This window comes from Nerophis lumbriciformis, linkage group LG21, assembly GCF_033978685.3.
Source record: "Nerophis lumbriciformis linkage group LG21, RoL_Nlum_v2.1, whole genome shotgun sequence".
NCBI classification, from domain to species: domain Eukaryota; kingdom Metazoa; phylum Chordata; class Actinopteri; order Syngnathiformes; family Syngnathidae; genus Nerophis; species Nerophis lumbriciformis.
In genome coordinates, this window is record NC_084568.2 from 37,494,462 (window position 1) to 37,522,130 (window position 27,669).

Sequence of the window (27,669 nt, forward strand, 5' to 3'; positions counted from 1 at the left end):
GCTGGAGCCTATCTCAGCTACATTCGGGTGGTAGGCTGGACAAGTCGCCACCTCATCGCAGGGCTCAGAATAATCGAAAATCGATTATTTTTATTTAAAAATGTTTAACCTTTTTTACCTTATTTACTAAGGGTGGTCTTAATCGATTCAGAATCATCAAAAAATGTATTATTTTTTTAATTTTTTTAATTACCATAAAAACTGTACATTTTACGTTATTTACTAGGAGTGTCAAAAAAAGATTTTCAAACTAATCGCGATTCTGTAACGATCTGTAACGATTCTTAATCGATTCAGAATAATCCAAAATGTATTTTTATTTATTTATTTCTAATCTGTCTTGTCCAGCCACTCAGACAAATCATTCTGTAGATGTGGATGATTTATATCCAATGTACACATTTACTTTAGAAAAGAGAAGTGTTGATACTTCTCTTGTTGCCTTATTTGTATTTGACTTTATTCAATGTTTGGCTAGAATTTTATTCATCAAAACCAGTTTAATTTGAAGTAATTTAGAAATTGATCATAGCCGTTCATGTATTTTATGGTGCCAGTATCATAGAACTGACACCCAATGTATGAAAAAAGTATGGATTTTGAATCGAGAATCGATTCTGAATCGAATCGTTACCCCCAAGGATCGAATTGAATCGTGTTGTGCCCAAAGATTCACAGCCTTTGACTGAGTATATTATTATTCATTAGTTTTAAAATGTTCTTTTTTTTCTTACAACTTTGAAAACTTTGGTATTTTTCCACAAAGTATCAGAACCTGAATTTGGTATCGTCGATACCAGCCTGAATTTGACTTGGAATCGGAGAGAAAAATCAGTGGTATCGCACATCACTAGTTAAAATACTAACATAAAAAAAGTCAGCACATTTTCTATTTTTATTTCCAAACTGAAGTTGATTGAGAGATTTGTGTGGAAAAAGCAGAACAAAAATAAAAATATGACTCCAACATTTTTTTTAATACACCCTTTTTCATCCTGGCGGGAACAAAGTTACGTTAAATGACGTTCGCTCCAAAAGTTTATTGGGGTTATGTCCTTTTTGATGAGAGACTTCCCAAACCGCTAACATTTTACGACGTGTTTATGACGTAAGTGTGACTCCGTAACCTGCACATGCGAGATGATATCAAGTGTGTGAGACAATCATTGGTACTTTAACTTCAACTTTAACATCATTGGTACTTTAACTTTACAATCATTGGTACTTTAACTTCAACTTTAACATCATTGGTACTTTAACTTTACAATCATTGGTACTTTAACTTTACAATCATTGGTACTTTAACTTTACAATCATTGGTACTTTAACTTGAACTTTAACATCATTGGTACTTTAACTTTACAATCATTGGTACTTTAACTTTACAATCATTGGTACTTTAACTTTACAATCATTGGTACTTTAACTTTACAATCATTGGTACTTTAACTTTACAATCATTGGTACTTTAACTTGAACTCTACAATCATAGGTACTTTAACTTGAACTTTACAATTATTGGTACTTTAACTTTACAATCATAGGTACTTTAACTTTACAATCATTGGTACTTTAACTCTTCAATCATTGGTACATTAACTTGAACTTTACAATCATTGGTACTTTCACTTGAATTTTAACATCATTGGAACTTTAACTTTACAATCATTGGTACTTTAACTTTAACTTTACAATCATTGGTACTTTAACTTTACAATCATAGGTACTTTAACTTTACAATCATTGGTACTTTCACTTTAACTTTACAATCATAGGTACTTTAACTTTAACTTTACAATCATTGGTACTTTAACTTGAACTTTACAATCATATGTACTTTAACTTGAACTTTACAATCATTGGTACTTTAACTTGAACTTTACAATTATTGGTACTTTAACTTTACAATCATAGGTACTTTAACTTTACAATCATTGGTACTTTAACTTTAACTTTACAATCATTGGTACTTTAACTCTACAATCATTGGCACATTAACTTGAACTTTACAATCATTGGTACTTTCACTTGAATTTTAACATCATTGGAACTTTAACTTTACAATCATTGGTACTTTAACTTTAACTTTACAATCATTGGTACTTTAACTTTAACTTTACAATCATTGGTACTTTAACTTTACAATCATAGGTACTTTAACTTTACAATCATTGGTACTTTAACTTTAACTTTACAATCATTGGTACTTTAACTTTAACTTTACAATCATTGGTACTTTAACTTTACAATCATAGGTACTTTAACTTTACAATCATTGGTACTTTAACTTTACAATCATTGGTACTTTAACTTTACAATCATTGGTACTTTAACTTGAACTTTACAATCATAGGTACTTTAACTTGAATTTTACAAGCATTGGTACTTTAACTTGAACTTTACAATTATTGGTACTTTAACTTTACAATCATAGGTACTTTAACTTTACAATCATTGGTACTTTAACTTTAACTTTACAATCATTGGTACTTTAACTCTACAATCATTGGTACATTAACTTGAACTTTACAATCATTGGTACTTTAACTTTACAATCATTGGTACTTTAACTTTACAATCATTGGTACTTTAACTTTACAATCATTGGTACTTTAACTTGAACTTTACAATCATTGGTACTTTAACTTTACAATCATTGGTACTTTAACTTTAACTTTACAATCATTGATACTTTAACTTTACAATCATTGATACTTGAACTTTACAATCATTGGTACTTTAACTTGAACTTTACAATCATTGATACTTTAACTTTACAATCATAGGTACTTTAACTTTACAATCATTGGTACTTTAACTTGAACTTTACAATCGTTGGTACTTTAACTTTACAATCATTGGTACATTAACTTGAACTTTACAATCATTGGTACTTTAACTTGAATTTTAACATCATTGGAACTTTAACTTTACAATCATTGGTACTTTAACTTTAACTTTACAATCATAGGTACTTTAACTTTAACTTTACAATCATTGGTACTTTAACTTTACAATCATAGGTACTTTAACTTTACAACCATTGGTACTTTAACTTTAACTTTACAATCATTGGTACTTTAACTTTACAATCATTGGTACTGTAACTTTACAATCATTGGTACTTTAACTTGAACTTTACAATCATAGGTACTTTAACTTGAACTTTACAATAATTGGTACTTTAACTTGAACTTTACAATTATTGGTACTTTAACTTTACAATCATAGGTACTTTAACTTTACAATCATTGGTACTTTAACTTTAACTTTACAATCATTGGTACTTTAACTCTACAATCATTGGTACTTTAACTTTATAATCATTGGTACTTTAACTTTACAATCATTGGTACTTTAACTTTACAATCATTGGTACTTTAACTTTAACTTTGCAATCATTGGTACTTTAACTTTAACTTTACAATCATTGGTCCTTTAACTTTAACTTTACAATCATTGGTACTTTAACTTTACAATCATTGGTACTTTAACTTTACAATCATTGGTACTTTAACTTGAACTCTACAATCATAGGTACTTTAACTTGAACTTTACAATTATTGGTACTTTAACTTTACAATCATAGGTACTTTAACTTTACAATCATTGGTACTTTAACTCTTCAATCATTGGTACATTAACTTGAACTTTACAATCATTGGTACTTTCACTTGAATTTTAACATCATTGGAACTTTAACTTTACAATCATTGGTACTTTAACTTTAACTTTACAATCATTGGTACTTTAACTTTACAATCATAGGTACTTTAACTTTACAATCATTGGTACTTTCACTTTAACTTTACAATCATAGGTACTTTAACTTTAACTTTACAATCATTGGTACTTTAACTTGAACTTTACAATCATATGTACTTTAACTTGAACTTTACAATCATTGGTACTTTAACTTGAACTTTACAATTATTGGTACTTTAACTTTACAATCATAGGTACTTTAACTTTACAATCATTGGTACTTTAACTTTAACTTTACAATCATTGGTACTTTAACTCTACAATCATTGGCACATTAACTTGAACTTTACAATCATTGGTACTTTCACTTGAATTTTAACATCATTGGAACTTTAACTTTACAATCATTGGTACTTTAACTTTAACTTTACAATCATAGGTACTTTAACTTTAACTTTACAATCATTGGTACTTTAACTTTACAATCATAGGTACTTTAACTTTACAATCATTGGTACTTTAACTTTACAATCATTGGTACTTTAACTTTACAATCATTGGTACTTTAACTTGAACTTTACAATCATAGGTACTTTAACTTGAATTTTACAAGCATTGGTACTTTAACTTGAACTTTACAATTATTGGTACTTTAACTTTACAATCATAGGTACTTTAACTTTACAATCATTGGTACTTTAACTTTAACTTTACAATCATTGGTACTTTAACTCTACAATCATTGGTACATTAACTTGAACTTTACAATCATTGGTACTTTAACTTTACAATCATTGGTACTTTAACTTTACAATCATTGGTACTTTAACTTTACAATCATTGGTACTTTAACTTGAACTTTACAATCATTGGTACTTTAACTTTACAATCATTGGTACTTTAACTTTAACTTTACAATCATTGATACTTTAACTTTACAATCATTGATACTTGAACTTTACAATCATTGGTACTTTAACTTGAACTTTACAATCATTGATACTTTAACTTTACAATCATAGGTACTTTAACTTTACAATCATTGGTACTTTAACTTGAACTTTACAATCGTTGGTACTTTAACTTTACAATCATTGGTACATTAACTTGAACTTTACAATCATTGGTACTTTAACTTGAATTTTAACATCATTGGAACTTTAACTTTACAATCATTGGTACTTTAACTTTAACTTTACAATCATAGGTACTTTAACTTTAACTTTACAATCATTGGTACTTTAACTTTACAATCATAGGTACTTTAACTTTACAACCATTGGTACTTTAACTTTAACTTTACAATCATTGGTACTTTAACTTTACAATCATTGGTACTGTAACTTTACAATCATTGGTACTTTAACTTGAACTTTACAATCATAGGTACTTTAACTTGAACTTTACAATAATTGGTACTTTAACTTGAACTTTACAATTATTGGTACTTTAACTTTACAATCATAGGTACTTTAACTTTACAATCATTGGTACTTTAACTTTAACTTTACAATCATTGGTACTTTAACTCTACAATCATTGGTACTTTAACTTTATAATCATTGGTACTTTAACTTTACAATCATTGGTACTTTAACTTTACAATCATTGGTACTTTAACTTTAACTTTGCAATCATTGGTACTTTAACTTTAACTTTACAATCATTGGTCCTTTAACTTTAACTTTACAATCATTGGTACTTTAACTTTACAATCATTGGTACTTTAACTTTTACTTTACAATCATTGGTACTTTAACTTTAACTTTACTATCATTGGTACTTTAACTTTAACATCATTGGTACTTTAACTTTACAATCATTGGTACTTTAACTTTAACTACAATCATTGGTACTTTAACTCTACAATCATAGGTACTTTAACTTTACAATCATTGGTACTTTCACTTTAACTTTACAATCATAGGTACTTTAACTTTAACTTTACAATCATTGGTACTTTAACTTGAACTTTACAATCATATGTACTTTAACTTGAACTTTACAATCATTGGTACTTTAACTTGAACTTTACAATTATTGGTACTTTAACTTTACAATCATAGGTACTTTAACTTTACAATCATTGGTACTTTAACTTTAACTTTACAATCATTGGTACTTTAACTCTACAATCATTGGCACATTAACTTGAACTTTACAATCATTGGTACTTTCACTTGAATTTTAACATCATTGGAACTTTAACTTTACAATCATTGGTACTTTAACTTTAACTTTACAATCATAGGTACTTTAACTTTAACTTTACAATCATTGGTACTTTAACTTTACAATCATAGGTACTTTAACTTTACAATCATTGGTACTTTAACTTTACAATCATTGGTACTTTAACTTTACAATCATTGGTACTTTAACTTGAACTTTACAATCATAGGTACTTTAACTTGAATTTTACAAGCATTGGTACTTTAACTTGAACTTTACAATTATTGGTACTTTAACTTTACAATCATAGGTACTTTAACTTTACAATCATTGGTACTTTAACTTTAACTTTACAATCATTGGTACTTTAACTCTACAATCATTGGTACATTAACTTGAACTTTACAATCATTGGTACTTTAACTTTACAATCATTGGTACTTTAACTTTACAATCATTGGTACTTTAACTTTACAATCATTGGTACTTTAACTTGAACTTTACAATCATTGGTACTTTAACTTTACAATCATTGGTACTTTAACTTTAACTTTACAATCATTGATACTTTAACTTTACAATCATTGATACTTGAACTTTACAATCATTGGTACTTTAACTTGAACTTTACAATCATTGATACTTTAACTTTACAATCATAGGTACTTTAACTTTACAATCATTGGTACTTTAACTTGAACTTTACAATCGTTGGTACTTTAACTTTACAATCATTGGTACATTAACTTGAACTTTACAATCATTGGTACTTTAACTTGAATTTTAACATCATTGGAACTTTAACTTTACAATCATTGGTACTTTAACTTTAACTTTACAATCATAGGTACTTTAACTTTAACTTTACAATCATTGGTACTTTAACTTTACAATCATAGGTACTTTAACTTTACAACCATTGGTACTTTAACTTTAACTTTACAATCATTGGTACTTTAACTTTACAATCATTGGTACTGTAACTTTACAATCATTGGTACTTTAACTTGAACTTTACAATCATAGGTACTTTAACTTGAACTTTACAATAATTGGTACTTTAACTTGAACTTTACAATTATTGGTACTTTAACTTTACAATCATAGGTACTTTAACTTTACAATCATTGGTACTTTAACTTTAACTTTACAATCATTGGTACTTTAACTCTACAATCATTGGTACTTTAACTTTATAATCATTGGTACTTTAACTTTACAATCATTGGTACTTTAACTTTACAATCATTGGTACTTTAACTTTAACTTTGCAATCATTGGTACTTTAACTTTAACTTTACAATCATTGGTCATTTAACTTTAACTTTACAATCATTGGTACTTTAACTTTACAATCATTGGTACTTTAACTTTACAATCATTGGTACTTTAACTTGAACTCTACAATCATAGGTACTTTAACTTGAACTTTACAATTATTGGTACTTTAACTTTACAATCATAGGTACTTTAACTTTACAATCATTGGTACTTTAACTCTTCAATCATTGGTACATTAACTTGAACTTTACAATCATTGGTACTTTCACTTGAATTTTAACATCATTGGAACTTTAACTTTACAATCATTGGTACTTTAACTTTAACTTTACAATCATTGGTACTTTAACTTTACAATCATAGGTACTTTAACTTTACAATCATTGGTACTTTCACTTTAACTTTACAATCATAGGTACTTTAACTTTAACTTTACAATCATTGGTACTTTAACTTGAACTTTACAATCATATGTACTTTAACTTGAACTTTACAATCATTGGTACTTTAACTTGAACTTTACAATTATTGGTACTTTAACTTTACAATCATAGGTACTTTAACTTTACAATCATTGGTACTTTAACTTTAACTTTACAATCATTGGTACTTTAACTCTACAATCATTGGCACATTAACTTGAACTTTACAATCATTGGTACTTTCACTTGAATTTTAACATCATTGGAACTTTAACTTTACAATCATTGGTACTTTAACTTTAACTTTACAATCATAGGTACTTTAACTTTAACTTTACAATCATTGGTACTTTAACTTTACAATCATAGGTACTTTAACTTTACAATCATTGGTACTTTAACTTTACAATCATTGGTACTTTAACTTTACAATCATTGGTACTTTAACTTGAACTTTACAATCATAGGTACTTTAACTTGAATTTTACAAGCATTGGTACTTTAACTTGAACTTTACAATTATTGGTACTTTAACTTTACAATCATAGGTACTTTAACTTTACAATCATTGGTACTTTAACTTTAACTTTACAATCATTGGTACTTTAACTCTACAATCATTGGTACATTAACTTGAACTTTACAATCATTGGTACTTTAACTTTACAATCATTGGTACTTTAACTTTACAATCATTGGTACTTTAACTTTACAATCATTGGTACTTTAACTTGAACTTTACAATCATTGGTACTTTAACTTTACAATCATTGGTACTTTAACTTTAACTTTACAATCATTGATACTTTAACTTTACAATCATTGATACTTGAACTTTACAATCATTGGTACTTTAACTTGAACTTTACAATCATTGATACTTTAACTTTACAATCATAGGTACTTTAACTTTACAATCATTGGTACTTTAACTTGAACTTTACAATCGTTGGTACTTTAACTTTACAATCATTGGTACATTAACTTGAACTTTACAATCATTGGTACTTTAACTTGAATTTTAACATCATTGGAACTTTAACTTTACAATCATTGGTACTTTAACTTTAACTTTACAATCATAGGTACTTTAACTTTAACTTTACAATCATTGGTACTTTAACTTTACAATCATAGGTACTTTAACTTTACAACCATTGGTACTTTAACTTTAACTTTACAATCATTGGTACTTTAACTTTACAATCATTGGTACTGTAACTTTACAATCATTGGTACTTTAACTTGAACTTTACAATCATAGGTACTTTAACTTGAACTTTACAATAATTGGTACTTTAACTTGAACTTTACAATTATTGGTACTTTAACTTTACAATCATAGGTACTTTAACTTTACAATCATTGGTACTTTAACTTTAACTTTACAATCATTGGTACTTTAACTCTACAATCATTGGTACTTTAACTTTATAATCATTGGTACTTTAACTTTACAATCATTGGTACTTTAACTTTACAATCATTGGTACTTTAACTTTAACTTTGCAATCATTGGTACTTTAACTTTAACTTTACAATCATTGGTCCTTTAACTTTAACTTTACAATCATTGGTACTTTAACTTTACAATCATTGGTACTTTAACTTTTACTTTACAATCATTGGTACTTTAACTTTAACTTTACTATCATTGGTACTTTAACTTTAACATCATTGGTACTTTAACTTTACAATCATTGGTACTTTAACTTTAACTACAATCATTGGTACTTTAACTCTACAATCATTGGTACTTTAACTTTATAATCATTGGTACTTTAACTTTACAATCATTGGTACTTTAACTTTACAATCATTGGTACTTTAACTTTAACTTTGCAATCATTGGTACTTTAACTTTAACTTTACAATCATTGGTCCTTTAACTTTAACTTTACAATCATTGGTACTTTAACTTTACAATCATTGGTACTTTAACTTTTACTTTACAATCATTGGTACTTTAACTTTAACTTTACTATCATTGGTACTTTAACTTTAACATCATTGGTACTTTAACTTTACAATCATTGGTACTTTAACTTTAACTACAATCATTGGTACTTTAACTTTACAATCATTGGTACTTTAACTTTACAATCATTGGTACTTTAACTTTACAATCATTGGTACTTTAACTTTAACTATACAATCATTGGTACTTTAACTTTAACTTTACAATCATTGGTACTTTAACTTTTACTTTACAATCATTGGTACTTTAACTTGAACTTTACAATCATTGGTACTTTAACTTGAACTTTACAATCATTGGTACTTTAACTTTTACTTTACAACCATTGGTACTTTAACTTGAACTTTACAATCAGTGGTACTTTAACTTGAACTTTACAATCATTGGTACTTTAAATTTAACTTTACAATCATTGGTACTTTAACTTGAACTTTACAATCATTGGTACTTTAACTTTACAATCATTGGTACTTTAACTTTAACATCATTGGTACTTTACCTTTAACTTTATAATCATTGGTACTTTAACTTTAACTTTACAATCATTGGTACTTTAACTTTAACTACAATCAATGGTACTTTAACTTTACAATCATTGGTACTTTAACTTTAACTACAATCATTGGTACTTTAACTTGAACTTTACAATCATTGGTATTTTAACTTTACAATCATTGGTACTTTAACTTTACAATCATTGGTACTTTAACTTTACAATCAAGCGGGGCCACAACACTCTCCGCAGAGGTCTGAAATATTGGATAAAAGTTCCATGAAGTCAACATAAACAGACTTTAAACATCACACAGGCTAACGTACGGGAGCTTTAGAGCCATTTTTATGTCCTGAACAAATATAAAGTTAAAGTTAAAGTACTTTCCAAACCATGAATAGGAGCGTAGACACATTTCAATGTTTTTATCTCATCTGTTGGATTGAAAAATAACGGATAATGTCCGAGAGATTATAACTAGAGAGGACGCCGCAGTCAGGATTGTGGGAAAAGCCAGTGGTGGACTGATTGTTTACTTCCACCGCTGATAGGCGGGGGCGGGGCCAGCTGCACAATCCAATAGCGGGAGGTTAAATGCTGTTTGACCCCGCCCCCAGGCTCTTGGATAGGGTAAACAGGATAGTGCCCCATTAGACTTCCATCAGCACTTAAACTGTGGACGAGGATTGACAAAACACAACCGGGGCTTCAGATGTAAACAAACACCATATTGACAAAAGTATTGGGTCACAAGTGAGTGTGTCCCTTTTGTGTTTGGAAGGGAAACACTCTTCGGCCGTGTTTGGACCAAACTCCACTCCTGAACTCCACTCCAAATCTGATCAAAGGCGTATTGAAGTATTGCAAATGTGTCTAGCCGGGTGGCAGTCATGTGACCGAGACCAGTGGAAGATGATCTCATTTCACCTATTTGGGTTAAAAATATATTGTTTGCAAAGCAGTAATTATAGTCTGCAAATGATGTGTTGTTGTTGAGTGCCGGTGCTGTCTAGAGCGTGTAATACTCTTCCATATCAGTAGGTGGCAGCAGGTAGCTAATTGCTTTGTAGATGTCGGAAACAGCGGGAGGCAGTGTGCAGGTAAAAAGGTGCTTAAACCAAAAATAAACAAAAGGTGAGTGCCCCTAAGAAAAGGCATTGAAGCTTAGGGAAGGCTATGCAGAACCAAACTAAAACTGAACTGGCTACAAAGTACCGTATTTCTCGGAGTATAAGTCGCAACGGCCGAAAGTGCATAATAAAGAAGGAAAAAAACATATATAAGTCGCACTGGAGTATAAGTCGCATATTTTGGGGAAATGTATTTGATAAAAGCCAACAGCAAGAATAGACATTTGAAAGGCAATTTAAAGTAAATGAAGAATAGTGAACAACAGGCTGAATAAGTGTACGTTATATGAGGAATAAATAACCAACTGGTATGTTAACGTAACATATTATGGTAAGAGTCATTCAAATAACTATAACATATAGAACAGGGGTGCTCACACTTTTTCTGCAGGCGAGCTACTTTTCAATTGATCAAGTCGTGGGGATCTACCTCATTCATATATATCATTTATATTTACTTATTTATGAAATATATGTTTTTGTTAACAAGTTAAAGGTGTTTAATGATAATGCAAGCATGTTTAACACATATAGTTAATATTGTTAATACATTACAGGTGTTTAATGATGATACAAGTATGTTTAACACATATAGTTAATATTGTTAACAACTTAAAGGTGTTTAAAGATAATACAAGCATGTTTAACACATATAGTTAATATTGTTAACAAGTTAAAGGTGTTTAATGATAATACAAGCATGTTTAACACATAGTTAATATTGTTAAAAAATTAAAGGTGTTTAATGATAATACAAGAATGTTTAATACATATAGTTAATATTGTTAACAACTTAAAGGTGTTTAAAGATAATACAAGCATGTTTAACACATATAGTTAATATTGTTAATAAGTTAAAGGTGTTTAATGATAATACAAGCATGTTTAACACATATAGTTAATATTGTTAATACGTTAAAGGTGTTTAAAGATAATACAAGCATGTTTAACACATATAGTTAATATTGTTAATAAGTTAAAGGTGTTTAATGATAATACAAGCATGTTTAACACATAGTTAATATTGTTAATAAGTTAAAGGTGTTTAAAGATAATGCAAGCATGTTTAACACATATAGCTAATATTGTTAAAAAATTAAAGGTGTTTAATGATAATACAAGCATGTTTAACACATATAGTTAATATTGTTAACAAGTTAAAGGTGTTTAATGATAATACAAGCATGTTTAACACATATAGTTAATATTGTTAAAAAATTAAAAGTGTTTAATGATAATACAAGTATTTTTAATACATATAGTTAATATTGTTAACAAGTAAAAGGTGTTTAAAGATAATGCAAGCATGTTTAACACATAGAGTTAATATTGTTAAAAAATTAAAGGTGTTTAATCATAATACAAGCATGTTTAACACATATAGTTAATATTGTTAACAAGTTAAAGGTGTTTAATGATAATACAAGCATGTTTAACACATAGTTAATATTGTTAAAAAATTAAAGGTGTTTAATGATAATACAAGAATGTTTAATACATATAGTTAATATTGTTAACAACTTAAAGGTGTTTAAAGATAATACAAGCATGTTTAACACATATAGTTAATATTGTTAATAAGTTAAAGGTGTTTAATGATAATACAAGCATGTTTAACACATATAGTTAATATTGTTAATACGTTAAAGGTGTTTAAAGATAATACAAGCATGTTTAACACATATAGTTAATATTGTTAATAAGTTAAAGGTGTTTAATGATAATACAAGCATGTTTAACACATAGTTAATATTGTTAATAAGTTAAAGGTGTTTAAAGATAATGCAAGCATGTTTAACACATATAGCTAATATTGTCAAAAAATTAAAGGTGTTTAATGATAATACAAGCATGTTTAACACATATAGTTAATATTGTTAACAAGTTAAAGGTGTTTAATGATAATACAAGCATGTTTAACACATATAGTTAATATTGTTAAAAAATTAAAAGTGTTTAATGATAATACAAGTATTTTTAATACATATAGTTAATATTGTTAACAAGTAAAAGGTGTTTAAAGATAATGCAAGCATGTTTAACACATAGAGTTAATATTGTTAAAAAATTAAAGGTGTTTAATGATAATACAAGCATGTTTAACACATATAGTTAATATTGTTAACAAGTTAAAGGTGTTTAATGATAATACAAGCATGTTTAACACATAGTTAATATTGTTAAAAAATTAAAGGTGTTTAATGATAATACAAGAATGTTTAATACATATAGTTAATATTGTTAACAACTTAAAGGTGTTTAAAGATAATACAAGCATGTTTAACACATATAGTTAATATTGTTAATAAGTTAAAGGTGTTTAAAGATAATACAAGCATGTTTAACACATATAGTTAATATTGTTAATAAGTTAAAGGTGTTTAAAGATAATACAAGCATGTTTAACACATATAGTTAATATTGTTAACAAGTTAAAGGTGTTTAATGATAATACAAGCATGTTTAACACATAGTTAATATTGTTAAAAAATTAAAGGTGTTTAATGATAATACAAGCATGTTTAACACATAGTTAATATTGTTAAAAAATTAAAGGTGTTTAATGATAATACAAGCATGTTTAACACATATAGTTAATATTGTTAATAAGTTAAAGGTGTTTAAAGATAATACAAGCATGTTTAACACATATAGTTAATATTGTTAATAAGTTAAAGGTGCTTAAAGATAATACAAGCATGTTTAACACATATAGTTAATATTGTTAACAAGTTAAAGGTGTTTAATGATAATGCAAGCATGTTTAACACATATAGTTAATATTGTTAAAAAATTAAAGGTGTTTAATGATAATACAAGAATGTTTAACACATATAGTTAATATTGTTAACAAGTTAAAGGTGTTTAATGATAATACAAGCATGTTTAACACATAGTTAATATTGTTAAAAAATTAAAGGTGTTTAATGATAATACAAGAATGTTTAATACATATAGTTAATATTGTTAACAACTTAAAGGTGTTTAAAGATAATACAAGCATGTTTAACACATATAGTTAATATTGTTAATAAGTTAAAGGTGTTTAAAGATAATACAAGCATGTTTAACACATATAGTTAATATTGTTAATAAGTTAAAGGTGTTTAAAGATAATACAAGCATGTTTAACACATATAGTTAATATTGTTAACAAGTTAAAGGTGTTTAATGATAATACAAGCATGTTTAACACATAGTTAATATTGTTAAAAAATTAAAGGTGTTTAATGATAATACAAGCATGTTTAACACATAGTTAATATTGTTAAAAAATTAAAGGTGTTTAATGATAATACAAGCATGTTTAACACATATAGTTAATATTGTTAATAAGTTAAAGGTGTTTAAAGATAATACAAGCATGTTTAACACATATAGTTAATATTGTTAATAAGTTAAAGGTGCTTAAAGATAATACAAGCATGTTTAACACATATAGTTAATATTGTTAACAAGTTAAAGGTGTTTAATGATAATGCAAGCATGTTTAACACATATAGTTAATATTGTTAAAAAATTAAAGGTGTTTAATGATAATACAAGAATGTTTAACACATATAGTTAATATTGTTAACAAGTTAAAGGTGTTTAATGATAATACAAGCATGTTTAACACATAGTTAATATTGTTAAAAAATTAAAGGTGTTTAATGATAATACAAGAATGTTTAATACATATAGTTAATATTGTTAATAAGTTAAAGGTGTTTAAAGATAATACAAGCATGTTTAACACATATAGTTAATATTGTTAACAACTTAAAGGTGTTTAAAGATAATACAAGCATGTTTAACACATATAGTTAATATTGTTAATAAGTTAAAGGTGTTTAAAGATAATACAAGCATGTTTAACACATATAGTTAATATTGTTAATAAGTTAAAGGTGTTTAATGATAATACAAGTATGTTTAATACATATAGTTAATATTGTTAACAAGTAAAAGGTGTTTAAAGATAATGCAAGCATGTTTAACACATATAGTTAATATTGTTAAAAAATTAAAGGTGTTTAATGATAATACAAGCATGTTTGACACATATAATTAATATTGTTAACAAGTTAAAGGTGTTTAATGATAATACAAGCATGTTTAACACATAGTTAATATTGTTAAAAAATTAAAGGTGTTTAATGATAATACAAGAATGTTTAATACATATAGTTAATATTGTTAACAACTTAAAGGTGTTTAAAGATAATACAAGCATGTTTAACACATATAGTTAATATTGTTATTAAGTTAAAGGTGTTTAAAGATAATACAAGCATGTTTAACACATATAGTTAATATTGTTAATAAGTTAAAGGTGTTTAAAGATAATACAAGCATGTTTAACACATATAGTTAATATTGTTAACAAGTTAAAGGTGTTTAATGATAATACAAGCATGTTTAACACATAGTTAATATTGTTAAAAAATTAAAGGTGTTTAATGATAATACAAGCATGTTTAACACATAGTTAATATTGTTAAAAAATTAAAGGTGTTTAATGATAATACAAGCATGTTTAACACATATAGTTAATATTGTTAATAAGTTAAAGGTGTTTAATGATAATACAAGCATGTTTAACACATATAGTTAATATTGTTAATAAGTTAAAGGTGTTTAATGATAATACAAGTATGTTTAACACATATAGTTAATATTGTTAATAAGTTAAAGGTGTTTAAAGATAATACAAGCATGTTTAACACATATAGTTAATATTGTTAATAAGTTAAAGGTGTTTAATGATAATACAAGCATGTTTAACACATAGTTAATATTGTTAAAAAATTAAAGGTGTTTAATGATAATACAAGAATGTTTAATACATATAGTTAATATTGTTAATAAGTTAAAGGTGTTTAATGATAATACAAGCATGTTTAACACATAGTTAATATTGTTAAAAAATTAAAGGTGTTTAATGATAATACAAGAATGTTTAATACATATAGTTAATATTGTAAAAAAATTAAAGGTGTTTAATGATAATACAAGAATGTTTAATACATATAGTTAATATTGTTAACAAGTTAAAGGTGTTTAAAGATAATACAAGCATGTTTAACACATATAGTTAATATTGTTAATAAGTTAGAGGTGTTTAAAGATAATACAAGCATGTTTAACACATATAGTTAATATTGTTAATAAGTTAAAGGTGTTTAAAGATAATACAAGCATGTTTAACACATATAGTTAATATTGTTAACAAGTTAAAGATGTTTAAAGACAATACAAGCATGTTTAACACATATAGTTAATATTGTTAATAAGTTAAAGATGTTTAAAGACAATACAAGCATGTTTAACACATATAGTTAATATTGTTAATAAGTTAAAGGTGTTTAAAGATAATACAAGCATGTTTAACACATATAGATTCCTTTCTTTCATGAAGACAAGAATATAAGTTGGTGTATTACCTGATTGTGATGACTTGCATTGATTGGAATCAGACAGTGGTGATGATAATGTCCGCATTTTCGAATGGAGGAGAAAAAAAGCCCTCCTTTCTGTCCAATACCACATGAACGTAGTTGGTTTTTGGCATCTTATTTGTCCAGCTTCCGTACTCCTTTTTATGCACTTTACAAGAAATACATTGTCTGCAAACTCCGTAGCTTGCTAGCTTGTGCACGCCAGCTTTCTGAGACTCTTATTTTGTTAGCGCAACTGTGCAGTCGGTCTTTGGAGTTTTGACGACGGGTACGGCGCCAGAGTCTGTTGAAATAAAGTGTTTCTCGCCTTCCAGTCGGTAATTTTAATGAGCTGGCAGCAGCCAGCGTCGTCTCAGAAGACCCTCGGGTGCCGTGAATGTCAATCAAGTGACGAAAGTGACGTCATAGTGAAGATTTATGATCGCTCATTTTTAGGACTATTTTTTTTAATGCCTGGCTGGTGATCGACTGACACACCCTCCGAGATCGACCGGTAGCTCGCGATCGACGTAATGAGCACCCCTGATATAGAACATGCTATACAATCTGTCACTCCTAATCGCTAAATCCCATGAAATCTTATACGTCTAGTCTCTTACGTGAATGAGATCAATAATATTATTTGATATTTTACGCTAATGTGTTAATCATTTCACACATAAGTCGCTCCTGAGTATAAGTCGCACCCCCGGCCAAACTATGAAAAAAACTGCCACTTATAGTCCGAAAAATACGGTAATGCTCCATTTTTGTTTCATCTGACCACAGAACTTTCCTCCAGAAGGTCTTTTCTTTGTCCATGTGATGTCAGATGGAACAAAAAGTGAGCGTTTTTGGCCACAATACCCAGCAATATGTATGGAGGAGAAAAGGTGAGGTCTTTAATCCCAGGAACACCCCACCTACCGTCAAGCATGGTGGTGGTAGTATTATGCTCGGGGCCTGTTTTGCTGCCAATGGAACTGCTGCTTTAAATGGGACAATGAAAAAGGAGGATTAGCTCCAAATTGTTCAGGACAAGCTGAGAATCAGCACCTCCAAGTCCGAGTCCATGGTTCTCGCCCGGAAAAGGGTGGAGTGCCATCTCCGGGTTGGGGAGGAGATCTTGCCCCAAGTGGAGGAGTTCAAGTACCTCGGAGTCTTGTTCACGAGTGAGGGAAGAGTGGATTGTGAGATTGACAGGCGGATCGGTGCGGCGTCTTCAGTAATGTGGACGCTGTATCGATCCGTTGTGGTGAAGAAGGAGCTGAGCCGGAAGGCAAAGCTCTCAATTTACCGGTCGATCTACGTTCCCATCCTCACCTATGGTCATGAGCTTTGGGTTATGACCGAAAGGACAAGATCACGGGTCCAAGCGGCCCAAATGAGTTTCCTCCGCCGGGTGGCGGGTCTCTCCCTTAGAGATAGGGTGAGAAGCTCTGTCATCCGGGGGGAGCTCAAAGTAAAGCCGCTGCTCCTCCACATGGAGAGGAGCCAGATGAGGTGGTTCGGGCATCTGGTCAGGATGCCACCCGAGCGCCTCCCTAAGGAGGTGTTTAGGGCATGTCCGACCAGTAGGAGGCCACGAGGAAGACCCAGGACACGTTGGGAAGACTATGTCTCCCGGCTGGCCTGGGAACGCCTCGGGATCCCCCGGGAGGAGCTGGACGAAGTGGCTGGGGAGAGGGAAGTCTGGGCTTCCCTGCTTAGGCTGCTGCCCCCGCGACCCGACCTCGGATAAGCGGAAGAAGATGGATGGATGGATGGATGGAAGCTAAAATCATCAGCCCGGAGGTTGGGTCTTTGGCGCAGTTGGGTGTTCCAACAGGACAATGACCCCAAACACACCTCCAGAGTGGTAAAGGAATGGCTAAATCAGGCTAGAATGAAGGTTTTAGAATGGCCTTCCCAAAGTCCTGACTTAAAGGTGTGGACAATGCTGAAGAAACAAGTCCACGTCAGAAAAGCAACCCATTTAGCTGAACTGCAGCAATTTAGTGGTCAAGTGGTCAAGCAGAAGCTTGTGGATGGCTACCAAAAGCGCCTTATTGCAGGTCAACTTGCCAAGGGACATGTAAGCAAATATTAACATTGCTGTATGTATACTTTTGACCCTCACATTTTCAGTAGAGCCATAATAAATTCATAAAAGAAGCAAACTTCATGAATGTTTTTTTTGTGAGCAACAAGTATGTGCTCCAATCACTACATCACAACAAAATAAGAGTTGTAGAAATGATTGGAAACTCAAGATGTCCAAACACTGTATGTCTATTCTCCTATCTTAAAATCACACTTAGCTCCGCCCCCTCTGAAGTCATGCATGCTCTCTTGCAGGGGATACTAAATAATAGCTTTTATGATATCCATTCAGAAATGTGTCCACTATAAAAATGGGAGCCATTACCTCCCTGCTTGGCACTCAGCATCAAGGCTTGGAATTGGGGGTTAAATCACCAAAAAAATGATTCCTGGGCGCGGCCATCGCTGCTGCTCACTGCTCCCCTCACCTCCCAGGGGGTGAACAAGGGGATGGGTCAAATGCAGAGGACACATTTCACCACACCTAGTGTGTGTGTGACTATCTTTGGTACTATATCATCATTGGGGACAGCGTGGCGAGGTTGGGAGCAACCTGTGGGTTCCTGGTTCAATCCCCGCCTTCTACCATCCCCGTCACGTCCATCGTGTCCTTGAGCAGAAATGGAAGCCATTACCTCCCTGCTTGGCACTCAGCATCAAGGCTTGGAATTGGGGATTAAATCACCAAAAAAATGATTCCTGGGCGCGGCCACTGCTGCTGCTCACTGCTCCCCTCACCTCCCAGGGGGTGAACAAGGGGATGGGTCAAATGCAGAGGACACATTTCACCACACCTAGTGTGTGTGTGACTATCTTTGGTACTATATCATCATTGGGGACGGCGTGGCGAGGTTGGGAGAGTGGCCGTGCCAGCAACATGAGGGTTCCTGGTTCAATCCCCACCTACTACCATCCTCGTCACGTCCACCGTGTCCTTGAGCAAAATTGGAAGCCATTACCTCCCTGCTTGCCAATCAGCATCAAGGCTTGGAATTGGGGGTTAAATCACCAAAAAAATTATTCCTGGGCGCGGCTATCGCTGCTGCTCACTGCTCCCCTCACCTCCCAGGGGGTGAACAAGGGGATGGGTCAAATGCAGAGGACACATTTCACCACACCTAGTGTGTGTGTGACTATCTTTGGTACTATATCATCATTGGGGACAGCGTGGCGAGGTTGGGAGCAACCTGTGGGTTCCTGGTTCAATCCCCACCTACTACCATCCTCGTCACGTCCACCGTGTCCTTGAGCAAAAATGGGAGCCATTACCTCCCTGCTTGGCACTCAGCATCAAGGCTTGGAATTGGGGGTTAAATCACCAAAAAAATGATTCCCGGGCGCGGCCACTGCTGCTGCTCACTGCTCCCCTCACCTCCCAGGGGGTGAACAAGGGGATGGGTCAAATGCAGAGGACAAATTTCACCACACCTAGTGTGTGTGTGACTATCTTTGGTACTATATCATCATTGGGGACGGCGTGGCGAGGTTGGGAGAGTGGCCGTGCCAGCAACCTGAGGGTTCCTGGTTCAATCCCCGCCTACTACCATCCTCGTCACGTCCATCGTGTCCTTGAGCAGAAATGGAAGCCATTACCTCCCTGCTTGGCACTCAGCATCAAGAGTTAGAATTCAGGGTTAAATCACCAAAAAATGATTCCCGGGCGCGGCCACTGCTGCTGCTCACTGCTCCCCTCGCCTCCCAGGGGGTGAACAAGGGGATGGGTCAAATGCAGAGGACACATTTCACCACACCTAGTGTGTGTGTGACTATCTTTGGTACTATATCATCATTGGGGACGGCGTGGCGAGGTTGGGAGAGTGACCGTGCCAGCAACCTGAGGGTTCCTGGTTCAATCCCCACCTTCTACCATCCTCGTCACGTCCACCGTGTCCTTGAGCAAAATTGGAAGCCATTACCTCCCTGCTTGCCAATCAGCATCAAGGGTTGGAATTCAGGGTTAAATCACCAAAAAATTATTCCCGGGCGCGGCCACCGCTGCTGCTCACTGCTCCCCTCACCTCCCAGGGGGTGAACAAAGGCATGGGTCAAATGCAGTGGACAACTTTCACCACACCTAGTGTGCGTGTGACTATCTTTGGTACTATATCATCATTGGGGACGGCGTGGCGAGGTTGGGAGAGTGGCCGTGCCAGCAACCTGAGGGTTCCTGGTTCAATCCCCGCCTTCTACCATCCTCGTCACGTCCACCGTGTCCTTGAGCAAAAATGGGAGCCATTACCTCCCTGCTTGGCACTCAGCATCAAGGGTTGGAATTGGGGGTTAAATCACCAAAAAAATGATTCCTGGGCGCGGCCATCGCTGCTGCTCACTGCTCCCCTCACCTCCCAGGGGGTGAACAAGGGGATGGGTCAAATGCAGAGGACACATTTCACCACACCTAGTGTGTGTGTGACTATCTTTGGTACTATATCATCATTGGGGACAGCGTGGCGAGGTTGGGAGCAACCTGTGGGTTCCTGGTTCAATCCCCGCCTTCTACCATCCTCGTCACGTCCACCGTGTCCTTGAGCAAAATTGGGAGCCATTACCTCCCTGCTTGGCACTCAGCATCAAGGCTTGGAATTGGGGGTTAAATCACCAAAAAAATTATTCCTGGGCGCGGCCACCGCTGCTGCTCACTGCTCCCCTCACCTCCCAGGGGGTGAACAAGGGGATGGGTCAAATGCAGAGGACACATTTCACCACACCTAGTGTGTGTGTGACTATCATTGGTACTATATCATCATTGGGGACAGCGTGGCGAGGTTGGGAGCAACCTGTGGGTTCCTGGTTCAATCCCCGCCTTCTACCATCCTCGTCACGTCCATCGTGTCCTTGAGCAGAAATGAGATCCATTACCTCCCTGCTTGGCACTCAGCATCAAGGCTTGGAATTGGGGGTTAAATCACCCAAAAAAGTATTCCTGGGCGCGGCCACCGCTGCTGCTCACTGCTCCCCTCACCTCCCAGGGGGTGAACAAGGGGATGGGTCAAATGCAGAGGACAAATTTCACCACACCTAGTGTGTGTGTGACTATCATTGGTACTATATCATCATTGGGGACGGCGTGGCGAGGTTGGGAGAGTGGCTGTGCCAGCAACCTGAGGGTTCCTGGTTCAATCCCCGCCTTCTACCATCCCCGTCACGTCCATCGTGTCCTTGAGCAAAAATGGGAGCCATTACCTCCCTGCTTGGCACTCAGCATCAAGGCTTGGAATTGGGGGTTAAATCACCCAAAAAATTATTCCTGGGCGCTGCCACCGCTGCTGCTCACTGCTCCCCTCACCTCCCAGGGGGTGAACAAGGGGATGGGTCAAATGCGGAGGACGAATTTCACCACACCTAGTGTGTGTGTGACTATCATTGCTACTTTAACATCATTGAGGACGGCGTGGCGTCAACCTGAGGGTTCCTGGTTCAATCCCCACCTTCTACCATCCTGCTCACTTCACCCTTGCTCCTGATGGGTCCTGGTTAGCGGCCATCAGTGTGTGAATGTGGAAATAGTGTCAAAGCGCCTGGAGTACCTTGAAGGTAGAAAAGTGCTATAACCCATTTAACTTAACTTAACTTGAACTTAACTATTATTTAGATATTTCCACCACACACTTCTACAGGAACTGAGGCCCCGTTCTTAGAGTTCCAGGAACCTAGAAAGTTCCTTAACTTTAGTTGGCCGAGGGCCTATTAGTGCACATCCACTGTAGCCACAGATCTCCTCAGCGAGCACAGACGGGCGCCATTAGGCGGATGAAAAGATGGCGGCGGCCCACCTACACTCAGACTTTGCAGCCGTTTGGACACGAGGGCACACGGCGTCCCAGTGAGTCACGGTGTAGGTGTCTGCCGCCGCACTACTTCTCACGACACGGCAGGCTTTGCAACCAAAAGCTGGCGCGGCGCTGTGGCGAGGCAGTTGCCGCTGTTGTGTAAGCGCGAGGAAGGAGGCTAAAAATAGCGCCTGCGTCTCCAAATGATGGCAGGGCAAAAGAAAGCATTCTCTTTTGGCCTGCGAGGAGGAGCAGGGAGCCCAGTGGGTCACGGCCTTGCAGACGGCGACCTACATGCTCAAAGGAAATGGTGACACGACCTCAATGACATCATCTAACTCGTGTCTTTCATAATCATTCCTGCTGCAGATTGTTTTTGTTGGTTTGCGATCATCCCGTCCGACTGCTGCGGACCTCTGCTCAATACGCTGACTCTGCATTTTTAGCCTGCGGTCACCTTGTGCTTTTCTACTTTGCTTTGGAGCAAAAAGAGAAGAAAAAAAAAAGATTCTTGGTGCACATTTAAGTGTGTTATTGTTTACAAAGAACATAAACAGTTCATGCCCGCCTGAGAATCAGCGTCCTCTACAGTGGACATCTGTTTTTGGTTTATTTCGGGGGAGGAGGGGAATCTTGGAAAACACAAATGTCCACTGCAGTGGACGCAGGATTTGCCTATCTGTTTTATCCAGTGCTTTCATGCTTTTATTTCTATTTTTATCTATGTTTCTGTTTTATCTAGTGTTTTTCAGGTTTTTATATCTATCTTAATTTTTTATTTATATTCTAACTTTCTATTTTTTTTTTTTATACTTTGTAGCACTTTGAGATTTTAACAAATGTAAAGTGCGTAACAAAATTATTATTATTATTATTATTATTATTATTATTATTATTATTATTATTATTATTTAGTGTGGACTTGATTAGGCAGCTTTTGTTGCATTTTAACTCTCAATATTCCGAGCCAAAATGTCATCTAATGTATTTTCCGGACTAAAAGGCACACTTAAAATCCTTTCATTTTCTCAAAACTCGACACACATATACTCCTGAGAACCAGCCTCTGCTTGAGTGGACATCTGTTTTCAGTTTATTTTGAAAAAAGAAAAGAACAATCTGAAAAACACAAATGTCCACTGCAGTGGATGCTAGTTCACAAGAACATTTAGTAGAGACTTAAATGTGCAGCATTTGTGTTTTTTTTAAACTCAAATATAAATGATAAATAATAATAAATAATAAATAAATAATAATACATTTATTTATTTATTTATTTATTTATTTATTTATTTATTTATTTATTTATTTATTTATTTAATTATTTATTATTTATTATTTATTTATTATTAACTCAAATATCCGTGTGCGCCTTATAACCCGGTGCGCCTAACGTACTGAATCATTCTGGTTGTGCTTACCGACCTCGAAGCTATTTTATTTGGTACATGGTGTAATGATAAGTGTGACCAGTAGATGGCAGTCACACATAAGAGATACGTGTAGACTGCAATATGACTCAAGTAAACAACACCGACATTTTATATGTTCCATTGAAAATATAGAACATTACACATGGCGATAAAAAATCTATCAAAATGTTTTAGTTCAGACTTTGGTAAGTTATGAAGCCACACCGCTTAGGAGTATTATTATGCTGTGTGTATAAGGTAAGACATATTATCTGGCGTTTTGTTTCGCAATATTATGCAAAAGCAACTTTTCTTACCTTCTGGTACCTGCTGATCTGTATTTGGGATCTGCATAAGTCCTGAAAATGTGCGCACAATCGCCTTTGTAGTCCGTGTCGACAACGTAGTCGATAATCTTCTTCTAACTCGACAGTGCGCCTTATAACCCGGTGCGCCTAACGTACTGAATCATTCTGGTTGTGCTTACCGACCTCGAAGCTATTTTATTTGGTACATGGTGTAATGATAAGTGTGACCAGTAGATGGCAGTCACACATAAGAGATATGTGTAGACTGCAATATGACTCAAGTAAACAACACCAACATTTTATATGTTCCATTGAAAATATAGAACATTACACATGGTGATAAAAAGTCTATCAAAATGTTTTAGTAGGACTTTGGTAAGCTATGAAGCCACACCGCTCGGTGGATTGTACTGTGCTTCAACATAGGAGTATTATTATGGTGTGTGTATAAGGTAAGACATATTTTCTGGTGTTTTGTTTCGCAATATTATGCAAAGGCAACTTTTCTTACCTTCTGGTACCTGCTGATCTGTATTTGGGATCTGCATAAGTCCTGAAAATGTGCGCACGTCCGCCTTTGTAGTCCGTGTCGACAACGTAGTCGATAATGTTCTTCTTTTTCTCTATCTTCTTGTAATGGGACATTCATCCTCCACTGTTGCCATTTCTAATATAAAGTAGTGTAAAGTTCTTACTTATATCTGTCAGTAAACTTGCCATGAAAGCACTAAAACATACCGGTGTAGTGACTTTATATTATTCACCCAAGGAACTTTAGTTATTAGAGAGTTCCGGTCGGACGGTTCTTCACGGGACACATTTCCGGCCTTGTTGTTGTTGCACTAGTGAGCCACGGATGAGGAGATGCTGCTCCCTTATTGATTGAAGTAAAGTCTGAATGTCATTAAAACAGATAGTGCCATCTTTTGACACTTCTTCCACTCCCGTCCTTGCACGCTACACCGCTACAACAAAGATGACAGGGAGAAGATGCTGTCCAAGTGGAGGCACATAAATAAGAGCGCCGACAAAATTAAATATTTGGGTGACTACTCCTTACTTTTACTTGAATAATAAATCTCTAAAGTAACAGTACTCTTACTTGAGTACAATTTCTGGCTATTCTACCCACCTCTGACTATTTATGTATTCTGCTATATTCACCAGCTTATATTTCACAAAAGCTCCTAAAATAGACTTTTAAAGAGTGCCAATTTCACACACACACACACACACACACACACACACACACACACACACACACACACACACACACACACACACACACACACACACACACACACACACACACACACACACACACACACACACACACACACAGAGGGAGAGACCAGAGCAAGGAGACAACATTCAACACATTTCCTCTCACATATACTCCTGAGAACCAGCCTCTGCTTGAGTGGACATCTGTTTTCACTTTATTTTGAAAAAAGAAAAAAGAAAAGAACAATCTGAAAAACCCAAATGTCCACTGCAGTAGATGCTAGTTCACAAGAACATTTAGTAGAGACTTAAATGTGCAGCATTTGTGTTTTTTTTTTAACTCAAATATAAATGATAAATAATAATAAATAATAAATAAATAATAATATATTTATTTATTTATTTATTTATTTATTTATTTATTTATTTATTTATTTATTTATTTATTATTTATTATTAACTCAAATATCCGTCTACTGTTGTTTTTATTTGTATTCTGCTATATATACCAGCTTACATTTCACAAAAGCTTCTAAAATAGACTTTAAAGAGTGCCGTAGTTGCACACACACACACACACACACACACACACACACACACACACACACACACACACACACACACACACACACACACACACACACGGATATAGAGTAGAGCAAAGAGACAACACTTCCGACACTGAAAACCTATTTTCGGTTTATTTTGGGGAAGAATAGTCCTGAAAAACACAAATGTCCACGACAGTGGACGCTAGTTCCCTAGAAAATAAAGTAGGCACCTGATTAGGCAGCTTTTGTGACATTTTAACTCCAATATTCCAAGCCAAAATGTCATCTACTGCATTGTATATGTTACTATATTTATGTATTCTGCTATATTTACCAGCTTATATCTCACAAAAGCTCCTAAAATAGACTTTTAAAGAGTGCCAATTTCTCACACACACACACACACACACACACACGCACACACATACACACACACATACAGACACACACACACGGATATAGAGTAGAGCAAAGAGACAACACTTGCAACACATTTTCTCTCATATATCCTTCTGAGAATGTGTGTCCTCTACAGTGGACATCTGTTTTCAGTATATTTTGGGGAAGAATAGTCCTGAACAAAACACAAACGTCCACTAAAGTGGACGCTAGTTCTCTAGAAAACGAAGTAGGGACCTGATTAGGCAGCTTTTGTGACATTTTGGTGTTATGTTCCTGTTGTTTCCTCTTATTTCAGTTCACTTCCTGTTTGGCTCCACCACTCTGGCCTGAGCGCCGTCTCTGATTGGCCATCAAGACACTCACCTGCTCCTGATCACTAATCAGAGAGCTACAGTACGTGTGACAGCTTTTCAAGACTCTTCTTACCTGCACGTCGTCTCCAGTCTGCACACCTTGAGGTGACAACCGCCGCAGCCTCACCAGTACGTGACAGTTTCTTCTTCACAAAAATACTCTAAAAAGTATGTTACAAAAATAATAATGCATCAAAATCAGTGTTATGAGTTGTTGACCTTTTGAAGACCTCATTTAAAGTATTCCAGATTGCAACGCGTTTTTGGAAATATTGCATATTTGGTGTTTTCCCATATTGTTTTTAGTTTGTTTTTTTACAAAAAGAGCATAAAACATGGGGAAAAAAATGATATAGAAAACTTTATATCTATGGATAGGTTTGAATCTGTTGAAAAATTCTAAATGTTGGAAAGAAAAAAAAACTATATATATATATAAATATATATATATATATATATACACATATATATATATATATATATATATATATATATATATATATATATATATATATATATATATATATATATAGAGATATAGGGATATAGGGATATAGGGATGTATATGGATAGGTTTGAATCTGTTGAAAAATTCAAAACGTGAGGGAAAAAAAAAAAAAATATATATATATATATATATATACTGTGTATATATATACTGTATATTACTATATGATTAATAATAATTATATATTAATATTTTTTTTGCGCATCCGTTTTTCAGCTAAGAAGGGATAGTGTGAGTTTACATACATTTTCCAAAAATAATAATGCATCAAAATCAGTGTTATGAATAATTTGACTATTTTTGGCTGTAATTACTTCATAGAAAATATTCCACTTAGTTTTTTGAAATATTGCTTATTTTGTGGTTTTCTCATCATCAAAAATGTTGAATTTTTTTTTCTCTTTTTTTTTCTTTTTTTTTTTTTTTTACAAAAACAGCATTAAATATTTTAAAAAAAC

At 33.3% G+C, this 27,669-nt stretch overlaps 1 long non-coding RNA gene across 1 annotated transcript in view; it reads left to right on the plus strand.

The window, feature by feature from the left end:
- The window catches only part of LOC133621311 (uncharacterized), a 314,364-nt gene extending 287,529 nt beyond the window's left edge, over positions 1–26,835 (plus strand). Inside the window, exon 5 of the long non-coding RNA XR_009817641.2 lies at positions 26,646–26,835. This is a non-coding gene — a long non-coding RNA (uncharacterized lncRNA). The remainder of the gene's footprint in view (positions 1–26,645) is intronic.
- The last annotated feature ends 834 nt before the right edge of the window (positions 26,836–27,669 follow it).